Source organism: Mastomys coucha, unplaced genomic scaffold, assembly GCF_008632895.1.
Source record: "Mastomys coucha isolate ucsf_1 unplaced genomic scaffold, UCSF_Mcou_1 pScaffold16, whole genome shotgun sequence".
Lineage (NCBI taxonomy): Eukaryota > Metazoa > Chordata > Mammalia > Rodentia > Muridae > Mastomys > Mastomys coucha.
In genome coordinates this window covers 44,756,447-44,779,241 of record NW_022196898.1, presented here as the reverse complement: position 1 = coordinate 44,779,241, position 22,795 = coordinate 44,756,447, and positions in this window count along the sequence as shown.

Below are 22,795 nucleotides of genomic sequence, written 5' to 3'. Positions count from 1 at the left end.
CTACTAGGAGAAGACTGGCTCCCATGTGGTTAGGAGGAGGGTCTCATTGCCCATCCCCACAGTGCCTTCCTCCAACAAAGTAACACTTACTCCAGCAAGGCCACACCTCCTAATAGTGCCATCCCTGGGCCAAGCATATTCAAACCACCACAGCAAGTATCAAAAGAATTCAGAAAATGGTGTCAGAGTTCCTGCATCTGGAGCCACAGGTAGTTGTGAACTGTCCACTGTGGATTCTGGGAACTGAACTTGGGCCCTCTGTAAGAACAGCGCCCGCTCTTAGCTCCCACTCTTAGCTCCCAAGCCATCTTTCCAGCCTCCACTCTCTACATTCTTATAAATGGGATAGACAGTAAATGTTAACCAATGGGATCCCAAAGAAAAAACATCAGTCAGAACTCACCAAGATCCTTCTCCTGAGTCATTTCCAACCAGACATCGTTCATATCAGATATCAGAACCCAACAACCAAGTCAGGGTAATAGAGGATGCTGAAAGTGGCACCAGGTGGTTGCAAAACAAATCACTCACGCATGGCTGGCGTATTGATTAACCTAATGTACTAGTATTCTTCAAGTGGCAATGTAGACAAATAGCCTAACCAGGAGAGGACAAAGGCAGCCACTAGAGTGAGCTGCATCATGACTACTCCCAAGATGACCCTTAGCTCTCTCCATCCCCCATGGGTAAAGAAAAAGCTTCTCTTTCCACTCTAACAGATACCTGAGGGTGTTTCTGGTGTGTTCCTTGATGCAATTTTCTTCTTTGAAGCTCAGAACCCCCCTGGAGATCAGCCCCTCTTACATGAATACAGAGAGCGCATGTTTTCTACTGCCTGTCTTAAAAGACATGACACAAAAGGCAGAAAAGACAGAGGATCAAATGTCAACAGTCTCTATGTTGGATTGGCAGCCATTTTGGCTCCAATATCCCATAATCATGCTAGTAAATTTGAAAAGAGGGATAAAAGGCAGTTGGAGTTGGGAGTAGAGGAAACAGAGTTCCCATTTATACAGTGTTTGCAGTTTATAAAGATTTTGTAAGTATATTCTCACTTGAACCTCCCAGAGGCCCTGGAAGTAGGGGAGCCATGGCCATTCCATCTCAGATGAGGAAACTAGAGTTGGGGACGTAGCTCAGAATGAGAGCGTTTGGGTGTCACGTGTGAGTCCTGGGCTCAACCCCAGCCCTACAAAAAACAAAGGCAAAATATGCCTGAACTCAGAGTAACCAGCTCCATGGCAGGTCTTCTGGGCTCCCAGCTGCACTGTGCTATTGAAAGGCTGGAGAATCTTAGAATTTAAAATGAGGGCATCTAATAGAAATGTATGGTATATAACCTTTACCTAAAAGGACATGGAGGCCACTGTAGCCAGCCAGGAATGTAGACTGGCTAGTTCCAGGAACCTGGCTAACTCAGAGCCTCAGGGCTCTGGTTCCCGATACCCACCCCTCCTGAATGATCCACAATGAGGGCAGAACTAAGAATGAAGGTCTACTGGTTTATGAGACTCTCCACCCTGTCGACCAGTAGATGAAGATTACATTCCTAGAATGAATATGTTTCCCTCCCTAACTGAATACCTTGGGTTGGGTCCCTCTGAATGTTTCCTTGGTAACCCTCTCTCCGCCCCCAGCTTGTGGATGTTCCCTTAAATACCCAACACTTCTTGTGTTTGGCGTCGAACTCCACTGGCCAGCATGGTCACGAGATCGACCCCGGGGTTGAACTCCTCTGACTGGCAAGGTCACGAGATCGACCCCGGTACCGGTATCCCCAATAAACCTCATGATTGCAGCAAGTTCGGTCTCTCGTGAGTCATTGGGTGGTCGCATCGTCCCGAGACTTGAGTAAGGATCTCCCCAGTTCTAGGGGTCTTTCACTGTGAGCTCTGTGCACTGTGCCGTGAGCTCTGTGTAACTGTGCATTGTGCTGTGAGCTCTGTGTAACTGTGCATTGTGCTGTGAGCTCTGTGTAACTGTGCCCTGTGCCGTGAGCTCTGTGTAACTGTGCTGTGAGCTCTGTGTAACTGTGCCCTGTGCCGTGAGCTCTGTGTAACTGTGCCGTGAGCTCTGTGTAACTGTGCCGTGAGCTCTGTGTAACTGCACACTGTGCCATGAGCTCTGTGTAACTGTGCACTGTGCTGTGAGCTCTGTGTAACTGTGCACTGTGCTGTGAGCTCTGTGTAACTGTGTACTGTGCTGTGAGCTCTGTGTAACTGTGCACTGTGCCATGAGCTCTGTGTAACTGTGCACTGTGCCGTGAGCTCTGTGTAACTGTGTACTGTGCCGTGAGCTCTGTGTAACTATGCACTGTGCTGTGAGCTCTGTGTAACTGTGCACTGTGCCATGAGCTCTGTGTAACTGCACAGGCAGGTATGGAACTTTTTGGTGTCCTTGCCTCCTGGATGGTTGGATTCATAGACTGCACGTGAATCTTAGTGCTTCCAATGATGTTAGGGACCTTTTCACCTCTAATACCATATAACTCCATCTAGTTAGACACAGGGATCAGCCCTCCCGTCAATGACTCCGGCCAAGGACCCTCATTTCTGAATGAAGATATTAACCCTCCTCCATTCTGCTGATACATCAGCACCCACTCCTAACACTGGAAACTCCAGGAACCCTCCATCCCATTTATACTGGTGGACAGAGCAAGAACATTTTTGTTCTTCACAGTACTTTTGCTGTGGGGTGGAGGGGCCTCATGCTTGGGGCTGTGGCTGTGGCTGAACTCAGAAGAGATGGATGGATACAGAATGCCTTTTCCTCCACGAGTTGGGTTTTAAAGGTGCCCGAGTCCTGTAAGGTTAATATACTGCAGTTAGGGGCACTCTGTGTTGAATGGGCACAGCCTGACTCTCTGTCTTAGTTGGAGTTTCTGTTGCTGTGATGAAACATCATGACCAAAATAAGCAAGTTGGGAAAGAAAGGGTTTATTCAGCTTACACTTCCATGTCATTGTTGATCGCCAAAGGAAGTCAGGACAGGAACTCAAACAGGGTAGGAACCTGGAGACGGGAGCTGATTGATACAGAATCCACGGGGGAGTGCTGCTGGCTGTGTTGTTTCCCACATCTTGCTCAGTCTGCTTTCTTATAGAACCCCAGAACCCCCAGCCCAGGGGTGACCCCACCCATAATGGGCTGGGTCCTCTTGCAGTGATCACTAACTGAGAAAATGCCTTACAGCTGGATCTCATGAAGGCATTTCCTCAGCTGAGGCTCCTTCCTTTCTGATGACTCCAGCTTGTGGTCAAGTTGACTCACAAACCCAGCCTGTACACTCTCCGATTCTTTGGTTCCTCCAAAGCAGGAGTTTTAAGTTTCGTCAGATGTAGGTTAAAGAACACAAGCTCACTTTAGCTGCAGACTGTCTCCTCTTGGCCATCATTCCTAACTCTGCACTCACAGTCCTTAGCCCAGAGGCTGGCTATAGCATTGCTCAATCAGTTACTGCAGATAGCTGCTCTTTGGACTTATTTCCATTTTCCTCCAACATCTTCACAGGCTTAGCAGCTTCAGCCTCCAATACTGGGGCCAGAGCAGCAGTAAATGGCGTAAAGTGTCAGTTGTGGTGGATAAAGTCCTGGTGTTTTGATGCTGACACAAAACTGCCAGCCCAGCTCTGGTATTAGACACAACACTGGACTGGGAGGGGTGTGGGAGATTTTGGCTACTCAGGGTGGCATTTCTTATCTGGTGCTGACCTCACTAATAGAGCGAGGGGGGGATTGTGTGGAACTTGAAAGATCAGCACACCCTGGCCTCAGGACTGTTTGGTTTTTGAACATTTGTAGAACCATTTAAGAAAAAAGTTCCATAAACTCAACTAGCAAGTATGGGAAATTCACCAAGTTCTTATTTTTTTGTTAATTCTGTGTTTGCTTTCTGTGAGCTCACACCATACTGGGAGAAAAAGGCATTTATAAATAGCTTGTATAGTAGGCAGACAGATAAGTGCCAGAGGAGACACATCACATACAAATGTGTTGCCTCAAGAGACAGTTTCATTGGGAAGTCTCGAAGAGCATTTTGGAAGGGGTATGAGATTAGACCTGGGTTGTCTTTTTTAAAATGTAGGTTTTCCACATAGGCTCAGAGAAAGGGAAGGAGTTCTGAAGAGGGGGAGAAACCAGGTACAGGTGCAGCTTGGGTCAGCCAGAGGTGGGGAATGGTAGAAACATCCAGTGTAGTGTGTTAGCTTCACTCTCCATTGCTGTGACCAAGTGCCTGACATAAGCGACCTGAAGGAGGGTTTACAGTCTTGAGAAGATGCAGTTAGCCATGGCAGGGGGAACGAGGTAGCTGGTCGGTGTGCCTCCTGTGTGAGAAAGCAGAACACAGATGCTGGGGCTCAACTCAGTTTCTCCTACACATTCCTTCTGGGACTCATAGACTAGTGCCATGGACATTCAGGGTGGGTCTTCCATCCTAGACATACCCAAAGGCTTACCTCCTACATGATCTTAGATCTTGTCAAATTACTGCTATTAACCATCTAGTGTAATGAAGGACAAAGCTAGGGTGAAATCCATAGGGCAGTGTGGGGAAAGCAAGCTTAGGTCTCTGCCTTTCCTTCATCCGTCCTCCCTTTCTCTTTTAGACAGGGTCTTGAGTAACCCAAGCTGGTCTTGAACTCCTCCTGCAGCCAAGGATGACCATGAACTTCTGTTCTTCCTGCCTCCCCCTCCAGAGTGCCGAGCTTATAGAAGCGTACTACAGAGCTGGAGATCCAATTCAGGGCTTCCTGCAAGCAAGGCACACATTCTACCAACTGCGCTACATCCTCACCACACACTGTAGGAGTTTTGACTTTATTCCATGAAGATCCAGTGAGGGAGTTGGAGGAGAAGGTGGCAGGTTTGTGTTTCAGGAGGATCACAGGGACATCAGAGTATTGGATGGACTCATTTTTGGATGGTGAGAGATAGGTGCAAAAGCACTAGGCAGAATGCGCAGGCACCAAGACAGACAGGAGCAAGGGAAGCCTTCAGGAGCCAGCATGGAGTGCCTGCTAAAGATTCTTTATCTGACACACAGCTCTTTAGAGCTGACTCTATGTTAGTACAGATGCTTTTGCTGCTCTTGCAAGAGTTTTAGTGGTTCCCTGTGGCCTATTGGATCACACCCAAGCTTCCTGGACTGTCTTTCCAGGATCCATTAGCTCCCTCCTTTATGGTTCTCCCTACTGCAGTCGACAAACTCTCACACTGAAAACATTTAGGTCTTTTTTAGACCAAGTCAAACTGCTCACTGTCTCCGGCTTTGCCTTGGTTCCTGGTCCTGAAGGCCTCTCAGCTGAGGCGATCTGATAGAACGTCAGTCACTTGGTCACTCAGCCGCTCACATACAGGTAAACACTGTCTAGAATGCTCGCCCTGGCCTCCCCCTCTAAAGTTCAATAATGTTTCATCCTTTGAGGGCTCTGTGGGCCTCACACTGCTCCAAGCCATGACAGATTGTTATAAGCTTATGCAGGCTCCCAGGGGAGAGACCAAGATGAAACAGAATGGGTGAGGCTCAGCCACACTCCCCTCTCTGCCTCTAACTCAACCACTTCTGCTTAGCTTCAGGGGCTCTATATATGAGTTTATGGGAGAATTCATTTGAACAGTTTCAATGCTGCGAGAGAGGGCTGTGAAAGCAGTCACACACAGCAACTTCCTTTTGATGCTTTCTGGTCTATTTGTTTCTAGACCGGCACCTACAGGGGCACAGGGGCACGGCGGCGGGGGCTTAAGCAAAACTAGAGGGGAGAGGAACCTTGCCCTAGGGCCTCTCAATGCCTGTTCCCGGGTACAGCAGTTGCTCGGTGTTATTTATTTTGAAATTTTGGAATCCTTGAGTTGAAAGGTGGTGGCCCTGGGAATCTTTATTGGGCAGGAGATGGTGAGGAAACTCAAGAAAGCCACGATGGGGATGTGCCGTGGGTGAGGACGAAGACCGTGGGTGAGGACGAAGACCATGGGTGAGGATGAAGACCGTGCGTGAGGACGAAGACCACGGGTGAGGACGAAGACCACGGGGTGAGGACGAAGACCGTGCGTGAGGACGAAGACCGCGGGTGAGGACGAAGACCGCGGGTGAGGACAAAGACCGCGGGTGAGGACGAAGACCGCGGGTGAGGACGAAGACCGTGGGTGAGGACGAAGACTGCGGGTGAGGACGAAGACCGCGGGTGAGGACAAAGACCGTGGTTGAGGACGAAGACTGTATGGCTGGGAAGACTTCAAGGACCCACAACAGGAAAGCAACCTTCCCTACTACCACCCCGGACCCAATCTCCTTTTGAAAAGATCTAACGGAGGATTCGTTGCTCTCAGAAGTTGAACAGTACTTCTAAGACATCTGCCTGCTCCTGACAGACAATGCTGGCTTCAGTGTTCATTTTTAGCTTTAGATGGGGGCAAGCCTGCTCCATCCTTGGCACAAGTGGAAAGAGTCTATAAGCCAAAGCCGCAGTAGGAGTTTGCCTCATGGGAGGAAAACACCCAGAACTGCTATGCTCTCAACCTCTCCTCATCTCTAAGACGGTCTCCCTCATGCCAGGCTGAAAGAAAGCATGCCCAGGAGTGCAGAGGGGGTTCCCAGGAGTACAGAGGGGGTTCCCATGAGTATAGAGGAGGGTGCCCATGAGTATAGAGGAGGGTGCCCGTGAGTGCAGAGGGGTGCCCACTAGTGCAGAGGGGTTGACATCAGCCTAGAGAGCTTCCCTTCCTACTGATCTCAGTGATTGCTGAGGTTGCCTCACCCCAGGTGCATTCAGTCAGTCAGCTTCATCTTATCACACAAGCCACACTATATGACCCCTTCTTCTCCTGACCCGAGGCTCGCATCTGATATGCCAACCTGTAAGAGCAATGACATGAGATCGCCTGTGTCAGAATATCTATCAGGGGTAATGGAAGCCTGCTTTTCCCTCATCCACAAACCAAGTGTTTATTGGTGTCTTTCATTCATCCTGCGGGTACTTATTTATTGTCTTAAATTATTGTGTGCTAAGCACTGATCTCAGTGGTGAAATATGGTAATAAGAATGCCAATGCTACACAGTAGGATTTATATAGTAATGGGGAGACACACAGTATAAAAATCATAGCTGTTCCCTATGGATTGCTGAGGTGATCAGGATGCAGGGCTCCATTAACAAGTGAAAGGTGAGAGGGGCAGTAAATAAATACAGATATGGTGGAGTTGGAAGAATGACGAAAGTTAAGATGGAAATTATGTTTATCATGGCCTATTAAAATTTTAGTTGTGGGGCTGGAGAAATGACTCAGTGGTTAAGAGCCATTGCTGCTCTTCCAGAGGGCCTGGGTTCCATTCGCAGAACCTACATTGGGTGGCTCACAACTCCAGCTCCAGTGTATCTAATGCCCTCTTCTGGCCTCTGTTGGTACCTAAATGCATGTGTGCATGCTTACACACACACACAGAGACACACACACACACACACTAAAACTGAAAATAAATCTAAGAAACTACATTTTACTCACATGCAAGGATACAGGCTATGAAAAAGATCAACTTGAATTATTGTTTTCTCATTTGAGTTTGTGGGTATTCTGGTGGTCTTTGAGCAGTCTTCAGTATGTTGGGAGAAACATATGAATAAGAAAGGAAGGGAGGAAGGAAGGAAGGAAGGAAGGAAAGAAGAAAGGAAGGAAGGAAGGAAGGAAGGAAGGAAGGAAGGAAGGAAGGAAGGAAGAAAAAAATCAATCTGATGTCTAAGAAAAACTTGTGGGCTACTGATGAGGAACCAGGCATTTATTAAGTCTGTATGTGGTGTTTTTCACAGGATAGTGGGCAGAGAAGGGGAAAATCTATATCCAAGTGGACATCTACTCCAATAACCAAACTGTGTCCTCCATGATAAAGAATCCAACACAATCAGCCTCCTGGGCTGTGTTAAGAGTGGTGCCTTTAGTCTATAATACCGTATTCAAGGTTAGTTACTGTTCTGGGATGACCTGCTTAGCCCAGGGAGTGGCACTATAAGGAGGTGTGGTCTTGTTGGAGTAGGTATCTCACTGTGGGCGTGCACTTAAGACCCTCATCCTAGCTGCCTAGAAATCAGTCTTCCACTAGCAGCCTTCAGATGAAGGTGTAGAACTCTCAGCTCTGCCTGCACCATGCCTGCCTGGACACTGCCATGCTCCCACCTTAATGATAATGGACTGAATCTCTGAACCTCTGAGCCAGCCCCAATTAAATGTTTTCCTTTATAAGACTTGCCTTGGTCATGGTGTCTGTTCACAGCAGTAAAACCCTAACTAAGATATACTACGAGGATGCTGAGTTCTCAGCAGAGATGTGGTCAGGTCAACTTGGATATAGGGATGTTTGTGTCCTTGAACCTGTCAATCTTAATCTCAGATGAGCATAATTCCACTGAGAAGATATCATGGTGATGAGGAAGAAGATCACAACTCACAGAGCAAAACACTTTGTTCCCTGCTAGAGAAACTTGCACACTGTGGATACTTATGAGAGCATTCTCATGGAACAAATGGATTTGTACCTCCTGGACCCATTACAAGTATTCATAGACTGTTTTCCCACAAACCCTTCAGTTAATTCTTTCAAGTTTCCCCCATCCAAACCACTAGCTATTGTCAATGGATTGGCTTAGATCCACTTCGCAGGGCATTCTCTTTCTAGATAAGAGATGTATTTCACAAGTCCACTCCACGCTCTGACAATGGAAGGATTTCCCTTTCCCATAGTTCCTCAGGGCTGCCCTTTATGCAGGTCATAGTAGTTCATTCACTGCTGCTGTCTGCATACTGCATTGGATCTGTCTGTAGCCAGGGTTTTTAAGTTGAGACCGAGGGTAGGAGCTGCTGCAACTGAAATGGCCTACCTGGCCATCTATAGGATGTGATTAGGTCTAGATGCTATAGCAGTGCTTAGCCACCAGAGGCAGAGTGGGAACAGTAACCATGAAGGGCATCAGGGCCAGAGACAGAGTCAAGTTTGAGCCCTCAAGAGTCATTGAATTTGGGGCTAAAGATATGGATCAGTGGTTAAGAGCATTAGCTGCTCTTCCAGAGAACCTGGGTTTGATTCCTAGAACCCACATGGCAGCTAATAACCATCTGTAATTCCAATTCCAGAGGTTCCAATGCCCGTGGACACCAGGCATGAATGTGTTGCAGACATACGTGCAGACAAATGGTGATACATACTCACTTTTTAAAAAATTCAATCAATGGTTAAACTCAATATGGATCCCCCAGAGCAACCTATAAGAGCAGCTTGATAAATTCCTTCCTGACATCACCTCTGTTACACTCTCCTTTCCCTGCCCCTCCATCACTGGCTCCCTGCTCCCTTCCCAAGTAGTCACCTGTCTACTCTTATGTCTCATGTAAAAAGAGAAAACATGTAGTAGTTCTTTCTGAGTCTGGATTGCTTCACTGAATACAATGGTCTCCAGCTCCATCCATTTTTTTTACAAATGACAGAATTATACTCTTCTTAAAGGTTGAATTAAGTTTCATTGTGTCTTATATCACATTTTCTTTATCATGTAAAATGATAGTGGATACTGAGACTGACTCTATAGCTTGGCTGTTGTGACTATTGTCATAATAAACCTGGATGATCCAGCATCATCTTTAGCTGACTTAGATTCCTTTAGGAATATTCTCTGTTGTTACCTGGATCGTAAGATAATTCTATTTCTAGCTTTTTGAGGAACCATTGTACTGACTCCCACAAAGAATACTCCCACCAGCATTGCATAAGGACTTCACTTTCTCCACATCCTCACTGACCTCTGTAGCATTTTTTTTTCTTGATGGTAACTATATTAGTCAGAGTTCTCTGACAGAACAAAATTGATTGTGTGCTCATTCACACATGTGCACATGTGCAAGTGAATGTGTGTGTGTGTGTGTGTGTGTGAGTGGACACGAATGTGTGTTATTTTCTGGTTGGCAGGATGTGGTTCAAGTACTCCAACAATGGCTGCCTAATGATAAGTAAGCCAAAACTCTAATAGTTGTTCAGGCATGGGCTGGGTGTCTTCAGTCCCAGTCGGGTTCTGGAGTCTGGAAGATTCCTGGAGAACTGCTGGTCTTCAGTTTGAAGTGGAAGTTTCCGGATGTGTCATGTAATGCAGACTCACGTGGTGTTTTGCTGAGACAACACCCGTAGGAGGTCATGTGATGTCTGGATAGAGTATAATTAGGACTCAGTGGACAGTGATATCGCGCTTGCATAGCTAGTCTTGCAACGCTTTGCTGATCTTCACTTTGTTGAGAGAATTATGGCAGAGAACCTCTGGCATTCCAGACTGGTCCTGGTTTCTCCAGCGGACTTGTGCCAATTTGGCGGAGTCCTGGCAGTTTCTGCTGGATCGTGCCACTGCTGCTGTTTCGTGTTTGGTATCCTGACACTACTGAACTGGACTGCTGGTATTCTGACAAATGGAGATTGGAGTCGCCCCAAAGAACTACTTTTAAACAGGTCCACATGTTTGTCTCCCCTACCTTTGGACAGTGGGCTAAAAGGAGAGTCAAAGCATATGAGAACCCTTATTAAAAGTAGGTTTTTAAAAATCTAAGCCTACATCAGTCTCCATTAGAATTTTGAAGAAGTTGACTTCATGTTGGCTGAGGCAATAGGACAGACAAAATTGCCAGTGAGGATGAGGGCGTCAGGCAAAAGCATAGTTTTCTGTCTGCCACCAGAAGGTAAGGCCCAGATTTAGGGTGGGTTTTCATGCTTCTAATAGTTTTATTAAGAAAATCCCTCACAGGAGTACTTAGAAGCTTGGTTTTAATATATTCCAAATGCAGTCAAGTTGAAAACCAAGATTGACCATTTATTGATTGGATTTAAAGGGTATATTATTTTTTTGATCTCTTAATATAGTCTGCATACGAATCCCTTGTTTTGTTTCTGGCCAAGATGTCATCTCCATCTATAAGCTGTGTTTTCATTATGAAGACGTTCTCTCTCTTATGAAGGAATTTTTAAATTTCATGCAATCTCATGTGTCAGCTCCTGGTATTATTTCCTGTGTCCCTGAAATACTTTCCAGATAGTCCTTGGCTATGGTCGTGTTTTGTAGTATTTTTACCTATGTTTTCCTCTGGAAGTTTCAAACTTCTCAGTCTTGCAAGTAAGGTCTTTGATCTAGTTTGAGCTGCTTTTTATGCAGGGTTAGCCACTACACCACATGTACCCCTGGACTATGATGACTTCGTTGCACCAGTGTTCTTGTGTTTCAATGAAGTACCAAACACATGCTCTGTTTGATATTTTCTCAAGCTTTAGGTTCTAAGAATATAGACAGGCACAGGGCTCTGAACTCATTGCAAAAGTTTGTGTCTGAGTACTATCTCAGTGTCTTTTCTTCCTTGATGACTCTTAGGTACCCTGTTTCTGTATTCTGCTCCAGCAGCAGTTCCCCAGGAGGCTCCCACATGGGCAATCTGTGCTTCAGGCTACCATCCATCTCTCCAGGACAGGCTCTCAAGAGGCAGCTTATGTTTGTGGTGTTGATGCAGAATGTTATACAGAACCAGAGGATCAAACTTGTGTCCCCAGGACACTTGCTGGTCAGAGCCCTTCTGTGCCTTCTTCTTTAGCATATTAAGATGTCCGTAGGGAGATGGGGACAACTTACAGCAGGCCACTGCTTAGGTTCATCATCAAATCCCTCCCTCTCTGACCTGCTAAAATAGACAAAGCAGAGGGGACCTCATTAAAGCTGGACCTATCATAGGTCAGAACATCAGACTGGAAAGGGATGTGAGAGTCTAACTGCCTCTGCCTCGACCCTCAAATAGCTCTAAGGCTTTAGAAAACACACTTTGTCGTCTCAGTTTCTGAAAGGGGAGTAGCAGTCACAGCAGTTTACCCTGCTGTCATTTCATCCCTGCAGCATGTATGTCAGGGCACCTGGCCTGGGCAGTAATGAGGTTTCTGATTGCAGCTCTGCTGCCGACGCTAATGCACTGGGATGTTTCGGGCAACTCGTGCTGGGTGGAGACTCCAGGAGCAAAGGTCTCAACTGGGGGAAAACTGTTAACTAAAAATTAAAATAAGATAAAACAAACAAACTAGGAGGTGTGATACAAAAGCTTTATGCAGATGATCAGTGAAACAACCTGAGTGCCTGGACGCCGTTAGGCCACCATGGGGTCAGGGAACCAGGGTGACATAGATGCCTTCCCTAGAGGAGTTAGATACTGCTCCTCTGTCTTACAAAGAGACAAGAACTCTAAAAAGTCACATAAAGACCAAAGCTGGACTCTGCTACCAGGTCTGTGAAGCCAGGACAACTAAGCCTAAGCACCCTGCTGCTGTGAAGCCAGGACAACCAAGCGTAAGCACTCCACTGCTGTGAAGCCAGGACAACTAAGCCTAAGCCCCCCACTGCTGTGAAGCCAGGACAACTAAGCCTAAACACCCTGCTGCTGTGAAACTAGGACAACTAAGCCTAAGCACCCTGCTGCTGTAAAGCCAGGACAACTAAGCCTAAGCACCCCACTGCTGTAAAGCCAGGACAACTAAGCCTAAACACCCTGCTGCTGTGAAGCCAGGACAACTAAGCCTAAGCACCCCACTGCTGTGAAGCCAGGACAACTAAGCCTAAGTACCCTGCTGTGTTGGTGGGTAGAAATGCTCAGAAGCTGGACAACCACAAGGCAGAGGTTCCAGAAGTAAGTGGGAACTAAAACCAGATGATGGCTCAGCACCAGAGTTCTAGAAGTTTTGTTATTTCCTGGAAAATAAGTGTTCCATTTTTATTGCTAGTAGTCCTTCCCAGTTCCAGAAGTCTATGGCCCCTGGGTGAGGGAGAGAGGGTGACTGTAAGAAATGTCAGGCGTGCTGACTGTCCAGGGTTCACTTGGTGAGTCATGGCCATTTAACTCAGCTGCCTGGCTAGGTGGGAAAGGAAAGCCAGCCCATGGATGGAGAGTGCTGGAAGCAAGAGGGACTCAGATTGGCAGGGTCTAAGTAGGTGCCAAGGGAGAGGAAACAGAAAAGGCCTTGTTGGAAAAGCCAGAGGTGTTTCCCTTTGAAAGCCTAGCTGCCTCACAGAGCCGTTCTATCTACACCCTGACAGCTCCCAGACCAGCTGTCAGAGGGCACCTTTCACTCTCTCTCACCAGCTGAAGTGCCTTGGCCGTCCTGAACTCAACACCTCCACACTCTTAGCCCTCCTGCCAGAGCCAGAGGGGAGGGAAAAGCTACCATGACCTTGGCCACTTTCCACGGCCAGAAACCACTCCAGGTAAAAAGCTAATGCATGGCTCAGCCTGTAAAAGTCCTTACCATGAAGCCAACACCTGAGATGCCATCCCCAAGATCAGCATGGAAGGAAGGAACTATAGAAAGCCGACTCCCCCCCCACACACACATACACACACACACACACACACACACACACACACACATGCATGAACACAAAAAAGTAAATGCGTGCTTTAAATACCTAAAGGCTGATATAAATATTAAAATAGAGCCCCAATAAGTGGATGTGGATGTATGATTTTTAACTTAACTAAATTTTTGAGACTTTCAGGGGTGAAGCGGGAAGGGGAGAATCACTTCTTTTATACCTTTACCCCCTTTCCAACTGAAAATTAGAAAGGAAAAAGCAGCCACCGAGGGCTATCAGTATGGAAGGGGGTATGAGAGCACAGCATATCCCCCAAAGTCATGATAACAGCCACAGGCTTAGTCAGTCCCCAAGAAAGTTGATTGAAAAGTGGACCTGAAAGTCCAGGTCCGCTGCTAGGAACAGAAGCTCTTCAGAGGAACCATTGCACAACCCAAGTATGCTCTGGATCCTGCGCATACTCTGGGTTCTGTGGGAGTTTCCATCCATGCCACGTCAGTAGACATAAGCAGCCAGAGGCAGGAAGGACATGCCATTTTAAAAACGAGTCTGCTGGGACTCGGTAGATGGCTCAGTGGCTAACAGCTTGTACTGCTCTTACAGAGGACCCCAGGTCGGTTCCCAGCAGCACACCAGTGGCCCACAGCCACCTGTAACTCCAGCTTTCAAGGGACTCAGTGCCTCTGGCTTGCACAGACACCTGCACTCACATGTACATGCAGACATACCTCATACATGTAACTAAGTCTTTAAAAAGAACTAGCTTGTGTACAAAGTGAGGCAGCAGAGAAACAGAACCTAGGGAATTGAGGACAGCTTCAAGCTGACAGAGGTTTGCAGGCATCGCTTACCAGGCCCCTCTTGTCCTAAGTGCTGTGTAACACGGACTCCTATAAAGCTGCAGTCACGCGAACTAACACAAGACATCATGAGAGCCGGACAGATACTCCAAACATCAAAACTATGTTTTACCCGCACATATATACTTGTCGTTGAAGTGAGGTGATAATTTTCTGACCTTGGCCTGATGGCATACTGAGAAGAGCTAGATTCCAAAAAGGTCCAGCATTTGGGACAGAGACTGAGGCAGAGGCCGGTGTGTTCATTTATCATTAAGGTATGTAGTTCTAGAGACAAGGATGGGCTCAAGAGGAGAGAGGCCAAAGCAATAGGAAGATGCAGTTCAGCCAAGTATGTCCAAGTGGGGTTAGCTGATCAGTCCAAAGGCTCTGCACCCCAAAGAAACCCTATGGGCCAGAGTTAGTATTGCCAGGGCAGTGGGACCAGGGGTAGGATAGGGTTCTGTGCCCAAGTAGTTTGACCAAGATAGGTTTGACCCATCTTGCTTTGATTCCTAGACGTTTAGGTTGCTTGTGTGTAATACAAGCCCTGATCTGTGCCCTACCACCGTGACAAGGGAAAAGTTCTGGGTGAGGATAGGATCAATCCCATTGCTCCTGTGTGAGGTTGGATCAGGTAGCTAGAGCAGGAGCCGGGTAAGGTGGAAGGACAGGAAGTGAGACTGAAAGGGGTCTGTCATACTTATTACCCTCTTGATGCATAGTGAACAATTTGGCTTTTAGCTCTGAATCTCCATGACCTGGTGGTGCTCTGAGGCACAGAGCAAGCTCACATCTAGTTTTTGTTGAATAAGTGAGTGGATTCAGTTTTACTGAGTAAATGATCACAGACTCCTAAAAACTCCTTCTTGTCTCTGTCTGGCCTTCTTCTGCTCCCATTCCCACCCCATACCCAGCCAGCTCCTGGGTCTTTACAATTGGACCCCTGCCTTTGTCCCTAACTCTTCCAGCCTCCGGGTCTGAAAGGCTGTCACCTTAGTCTCTCTGAAGCATAGCTCCCTACAGCCCCCAGAGAAAGTCAGTTTCTAGTCTTTCAAAAGCACATTATCCTCCTGGCCTCAGAATCTCCTTTAGTTCCTTTCAAAATTTCTCTCAGATTCTGAAACAAACCATACCATTCTGTCATTTGTTCTGCTGGGGTGTTGTATGGCATGTGGCATGTGGTATGGCGTGGTGTGTGTGCTGTGTGGTGTGTAGTGTGGGGTGTGTTGTGGCATGTGAGGTGTGGGGTATGGGGTATGTGAGGTGTGGGGTGTGTGTGGTGTGGAGTGTGTGGTGTGTGAGGTGTGGGGTGGGGTGTGGTGTGTGTGGTGTGTGTGATGTGTATGGTGTGGGGTGTGTGGTGTGTGAGGTGTGGGGTGTGTGTGGTGTGTGGGGTGGGGTGTGTGGTATGGGGTATGGTGTGGTGTGGTGTGTGAGGTGTGGGGTGTGGGGTGTGGTGTAGTGTGTGTGATGTGTGAGGTGTGAGGTGGTGTGTGTAGTGTATGTGGTGTGGGGTTTGGTGAATGGTTTGGTGTGGTATGGTGTGGTGTGGTATGTGTGGTGTGTGAGGTGTGGGGTGTGGTGTAGTATGTGTGATGTGTGAGGTGTGTAGTGTGGGGTGTGGAGTGGTGTGTGGAGTGTGTGGTGTGTGAGGTGTATGGTGTGTGGTGTAGTGTGGAGTGTGGTGTGATTATGGCATGGTGTGAATGGTGTGTGGTGTGGTATGTATTGGGGCAGTGTGAAGAGATATACTTGTGTTATTTTCTCCAACTCAAAAGTCTCCTTTGATGTAACAAAATCGTATTCCTTTTTCCACCCAAGTACAACCCCCTCTTTAGAGCTCTTCCTGAATATGTGTCCTTCCCAGGTATCCCCCTTGCTCTGAGGACCAGCAGGTACCCTTTCCCCTCTGGCCCCCCTGGGCCCTTCTCCCTTGTAATGCAATCAATCCTGACAAGTCCTGAGTGGCTTAGGTCAGACTGCCATCCTCCCAGGTGATGGCTGCCCCCACACCCTGACCCATGGTAGAGTAGGGCGCTGTTCACACTCACCACATGGAAGGTGTGCAAGACCAAGGGGTGGAAGTCGGCTCCCACCCACTCCAGCGCACAGCCATTTCCAGAGTGCACAGCTGGTAGACCATCTGCTGCCACAGTCGCAGCCTGGATCCCGGATGGCGCCTCTTGCTAACCTTATTCCATTTAAGGGCGCGGTCAAAGCTCAAGCAAAGAAAAATGTTCTCTAGTCTAAGTTTGGTGGAAGTGAGGAGAGGCAGCTCCTGGCAGCCACCCCAGGGTGGCACCAAATATAGTCCAAAGGTTGAATATAAATATATGAAAATTTTATTTTAAAAATAACATTGGCAACACTAAAATAGCTCACAAAGGAAAGAGAATGAAAGCAACCTCCCCGTACAGACCCCATCACAGCTGCCTTCACTCGCGTGGCTCCAGAGCCTTTGTTGTTATAAGTGCATACTTTGACACTTGACACATGCTGGACACATAATGTTCTGGCTTCCCTTCCCCCCTGAGAATATATGACGAACACTTAGGAGAAAGACAACGTAGACAGAGATGTGGGCTGTGGTGTGGGCTGGCTACATAGGTTTGGATCTTCCTTGAGTCTCAGCTTTGCTCATCTGTGAAGGTTCAGTGAGCTCATGGGATTATGGTGAGGATGAAATGGTCACACGGAAAACCTCACCCCAGGCCCTAGCAAACCACAAGGGCTTAGCTGCAAGTTGCTTTCATTACCATTACCAAAATCAAGTTGACCGTCGCCCAGCCAGCTGTAGCCTGTACAGGTTTTTATGCTGGTTTTCAAGTGCCTACCTTCAAATCAAATACTTACAAGCTTAAGGCTCTCCAGACTCTGTCCCAGCCCACTTAAAGGACAATCTCAGGAAGGTGTGACGTAACTCCCCACCCGGTCCTGAGCCCCTCATTGCTTGGTAGCACCTTGAGGGCCTTGGCTAGGCTATAGAGCTCGATAAGACATTCCCAAAAGCCTTCAGACACGAGTCTTCTCTCTGGGGAAACCCTTGTTATCAAGTGTCATGACCACAAGGGCCTTGAGTTGGGGTAATGGAAACGGCCAGGTAAGGGTGTGAACAGAGGAACCTGTGCCTTGTTACCAAACTGTGACCTCCCCAGGGCTGTAGGTGAAGGAGTGAGTTCAGAGTAACATTGGGCTTCATGACAAAACGGTTTCCCCATCGGCTACCATGGCTTGTTGAGGTGCCCGTAGCTCTCTCACTATTGGTCCCCTGTTTAGTTTGAAGGCTCAGCAGCATATTACAGGCAATTCATCTGCATCTTGCCAACATCCCCACCTTGTAACTGCACTGAGGCTCTGAACTGGTGCCCTTTTGAATGACCTAGCTAGCCCTCAGGAGGATGCTTAGCTTTGCCCACATCAGTCTTCCTCCACTGAATCTGGAGATGAGCCTACAAACCCAGATCAGGGGCTGTGGTCCCCGGCTGCTGAGGTATATTCCAGACGTGCCTGCCTGCCTGGTGTCATGTACAGCTCCTATAGCGTGACTTCCCTGATGCACCCACATCCCCACTGCCCACTGTGTGCTTGAGGTCTCATGCTTTGACTTCTCTGATGCCAAGGCTACTCTGGAGCACACAGTAGGTTCTTTCCCATCTCCTTTCTGCCAATCGGTCCTGGCATCACCCTGGGCCTGTAGCTATGTTTGCCTTGGAGCAACCCCATCTCCCCTCCTATGCCCACTCCAGGGAACAAGCCTAGCTTTGAAGACCCAAGGATGTAGTAAAACACCGGTAGAAATAACCATCACAGCCTTGCGCGAGATGAATACCAACCTGATGTTGGTATTTAGTTGCTTTCATTCAAATCTTTTCTAAAGGTTCCTTTATTTGCTTCAGTGAAACGCTGTCTGTCCCTTGAGGTTTTTCCAGGAAAAGGAACGTGTATTTTGCAGGAATGGAGGCCAGACAGCTCTGGTGTCGGTGCCACTTGAATTGTGTGTCTTTCAAAAACAGTAGGCTTAACTGAAATAAAACACAACTTTATTTTGGAATTTCCTAGAAGGAATTTGGATTCCCTACCCGGCTTGTCAGCAGCTGGCTTTTTCAGCTGCCAGATGTGAGTTTTCACACTACTTCTTCAGAAAGGACTCCCCACCCCTTCTGTCTACGCCAACTCCACAGCCTTGGTCTACCAGCAGTTTGTTTCCTTCGTGGTATTTAACATGATTGGAAATTCTGCAATCTCTCTGTTCACTTGCGTTACAGGGCCTTCCCTTGTTACAAGCTAGAAAAGGCGTGGGCCATGTTTGCCTTGTGAAGCTGTATTTGTAGATCCTGGTACAAGGCCTGGTCAGAGCAACTGTGAGCTCAGCACTCAGGTGGTAGAAGGAGGAGGAGGAGGATCAGGAATTTAAGTTTGAAGCTAGCTAGTGTGAGCTCCATGAGACCCTGCTTCCAATGAGTGGACAGCCATACATTGTTAAATGTAAGTTTTTCTCCTTCACAACTAAAATAGTGATACAAATTTGTAGTTTCTACCAATGTCTGATGACTATCAAGTGACCAGCAAGAAAAACCTCACCCCCACTCCTGCTTATCTTTCATTTTCAAGTTCTGCTAACTATCAAGGGCCACTCTGACCACAGGGCTTGCAGGGCCTTCTACAAGGGGCACTCATTTTGGAAGCTTCCCCCAGGCTCACTATTGTTCTCATGTGCATATGATGAAAATAATTCTTCAAAGAATCTCCAAAGTGTCTCTGGCCTCGTTCATCTCTCTGCTATCACATCTGCTGTCACCAAAACCAAAACCAAACCAAAAACCCCTGAGACTCATCACACTGTGACTCATAGGAGTGAGGCTACCATCTAATCACCAAGTACTCACTGGCCAGTGAAATGAAACACCAGAGCTAGGAATTATTATTTTAAAGATATTTTATTATTTATTTCTGTGTGTATTGTGTGTGTGTATGTGCACACATGTGTGATTGCCTGAAAAGACCAGAAGAGGACATCATATCCCCTGGAGCTGGAGTTACAGATGGTTGCAGCCACTCAGTGTGGGAACCAAACTTAGCAGCAGTCACTCTTAACTGCCGAGCCATTGCTCCAGCCCAGGTAGGAACTCTGACATTCAAGGAAGAAATTAAGGAAAGGGACCTGAAGCACTTGAACTCAGAATGTGTTTGCTGTGTTATTAACCAGCTTGTACTCCTGCTGATGAACCACTGGAAGCTGCTGAGAAACTTAAGAATAGCCAACCACAAGGTTGAGATTTTACAAAAGCCACCCAAGCTTTTGTGGTCTGAGTACCATCTAAACCATTCTGTGCAATAGTCACGATTATAGCGCTAGGAGGTATATTATAGATCCTTTTCTGTGGGAACTGTCCCTCATCCATGGACAGGTGTCAGCCAATACTAAGTCTCAGTATGCACGTGATAAGGACGTATCTGCAACATCTCTTCAAAGAGCTTGACTGCGATCCGTGGACGATGACGATGATGGCACTTCAGTTTGTTTTCCCTAGCCCTTGTTTCTTTCTTTCAGAAACAGTAGCCTATCTGGTGACAAAGGGCTAGGATGGCCTTTGACCCTTGTTAGGAGCATGAATTATTTCACCATTTTCAGAGACGTCCACTTCACGGTTAGAGACACCTCCCTGTACCCCAGTTTCCATGACTACAAAATGGTGGGAGGAGGTGTTAAAACTGTTCACAAAGTTACCTTTCAGGTCCGTGCTTTTCTCCTTTCCTTCTTTTTCTCTCCTCTGTGGGGTGTGTGTGCAGGTACACATGCACACGTGTAGAGAGAGGACAATCTCAGATGTCATTCTCCAGGAACTGTTCACCCTGTTTTGTGAGACACAGTCGCTCACCGGCCTGGAGCTGGCCAACAGCCTAGGCTGTCTGGTGGGTGAGCCCCAGGGGTCTGCTTATCTTCACTGCTCCAGCACGTGGATTACAAGCACTTGCCACCGTGTACCATTTTTCTTTACAATAGAGGATATATGGTCCTCTCAGGTCCTCACACTTGCAAGGGAAGCACTTTACCTGAGCCAAACTATGTGCCCCGCTCAGGCCCTTGAGAGCAGGTCTAGTCTCTTCCGTGGACATTTGTTTGTTTGTATTACTCTCTGGAGACTTACGGTTCTTAGAATCAATAGAAGTTAATATTCTAATTGTATCAGTGTGTGAGTGTGTGGTGTATGTGTATTATATTTGGTATACATGTATGAGTGAGTGTGTATGTGTGAGTCTATGTGTTTGGTATATGTACATGAATGTTTGGTATATGAGTGTGTGTATATGTGTTTTGTGTATGTGTGATATATGTGCGTTGAATGTGTGTGGTGTATGTGTTGTATTTGTGTGGTGTGTGTATTATATGTGAATGACTATGCAGTATGTGTGTGTGTGTAACTATGTGGTTGGTATGTGTGGTATATGGTATATGGTACAGGATACACATACATACACTCAGGCGAACATAAGGAGAACATAAGGTATCCTGCCCTATCACCCTCCGTCCCCTAAACCCAGAGCTAGGCTTAGCAATCTTTGTTTCTACCCCTTCGCTCCCCCTACCCCCCCCCCCCCCCCCCGGACTAAGTGCTAGGTTTACATACCAGTAATGGCCATGCCTAGCTTTTTATGCAGGTGCTAGGATTTGAACTCAAGTCCTCATGCTTGCATATCAAATGCTCTTATCCACTGAGCCATCTCCTGGGTGCACCCTAATTGTGTCCTTTATGTGAGGTCATTTGTTCCCTTCAGGAAGATGTTGTGAGCTCCAAAAGAGGAAGGTCTAGAATTATCCCACAATATTTTGGGTTCTCCATCAATCTGTATTGAAAATAATAATTGCTCCTCGATTGCAAACTCTTCTGCCTGAGAGAACCTGCTCTCCTCTCCCTTCGGAGCCTAGTGGAGTGGACATCACTAGACATCACCATTTACAGGTGAGTAACACAACTTCAGATGTGAAGTAACACAACTTCACTGCTGGCCAGGAGGAGCCCAGCAGCTGGGATCTGAACCCTTGTGTGTCTGGCGCCATGCTCTCTCTTCCCCATCAAGTCTGCCACCCTCCGAAGGAAACACAAACCAGGGCCAACATGTAGAGACAGATTTTATTTAAAACCAGTCACACATAGTATTTCCTCTTTCTCTTCCGAAAACCTCACCATCAGATTTTCTAATTTAAAAAACCCCACTTCAGAAAACAAACACACATTCCATAACTGGAAGAAGAGAGAATCGATCTTAGTGCCGTTGTTGGGAGTTGATGAAATGCATCGAGTCTTCCTTTCCCAGGTATCCCCAGCCATTTCTTTCTTTCAGATACCAGCAGAGGGACTCAGAGATAGGTCACCGGGGCAGGGATTGACCTCTAAACCTTCACCCTCCTCCACTGACTTCTCATGCCTGACCTTTAGGCTGATTGGGAAGCAAGCTCAGCCCTCACGCCAGACAACTGAGAAGAACGCAGAAAGACCCAAGTTTCTCTACATGTTTCCTTACCATTCTTCAGGGCTCCTTTTCACCATTCTCTCTGCATGCACACATGGGCACACACATAGATGGTTAACATGCACACATGCGTGCGCGCGCACACACACACACACACACACACAGATGGATGAGCATGCACACACACACACAGATGGGTGAGCATGCGCACACACACACACACACACAGAAATGGGTGAGCATGCACACACACACACAGAAATGGGTGAGCATGCACACACACACGTAGCATTGTGTTTATGAGTCTTGGTATCTGATGCTGAACATCTTTCATCCTCATAAGGAGAAAGACACACACCTATTATGGATCCACTCAGTAGATACCCCAGGATAGACCCTGAGGAAGGTAGGAATTTTCTACAGTCCTCCTCTGTTGTATCTAGGGGTACCAAGGAAACAGGAATATCTGCACTAAATATGGGCCTTGCCAAAACCAACTGGAGATTCCTTTCTGCTTCCATGTCTCCTTTGATGCCTCTAAGAGAGAGATCTCAGGCCTCAATTGCTATCACCACACCTCTTGGCATTCAAACCTGGCAGACAGTGGGAGGCATACACAGAAGGGAAAATAGTTTCTCAGTGTCCTCCCCCCACCTTTTCATCTTCACAGTAGAATTATTCTCCCCCAGAAGAACCTGAGAAGCACAATGCTCTCTTTGTTTTGATTAAATCCTGGGAAAATTCCACTGGACTTGGTGGCTGGTAATCTGGCCAGGGTCCAAGAGAGGATGGTGACTTTGGACATTCCTGTTAATAAAGATTTTAGAAGAGCGTTGGATGAGCCTGCCAGGGTGGCTTCTATCATTAGGTGGAACTGTAAAGGACCTCAGGATGACAGCTGGTGGCAATTGCAGTGGTGCTTGTATGCACGGTGACTTTTAGAGGTCTTGGCAGCCTGATGAGCTGGGTGTCTAGCCTGGCACTAAGGCTGTGACATCATCAACGTGAAATGTTTGCCAAAGGCACATACCAAGGCAAGCATACCAAAGGGGATGCTGGCCAAGGACCAAGGATACCCCTTTAAGACTGGGAAGAGGGAGATGCAGCCAAGAGCA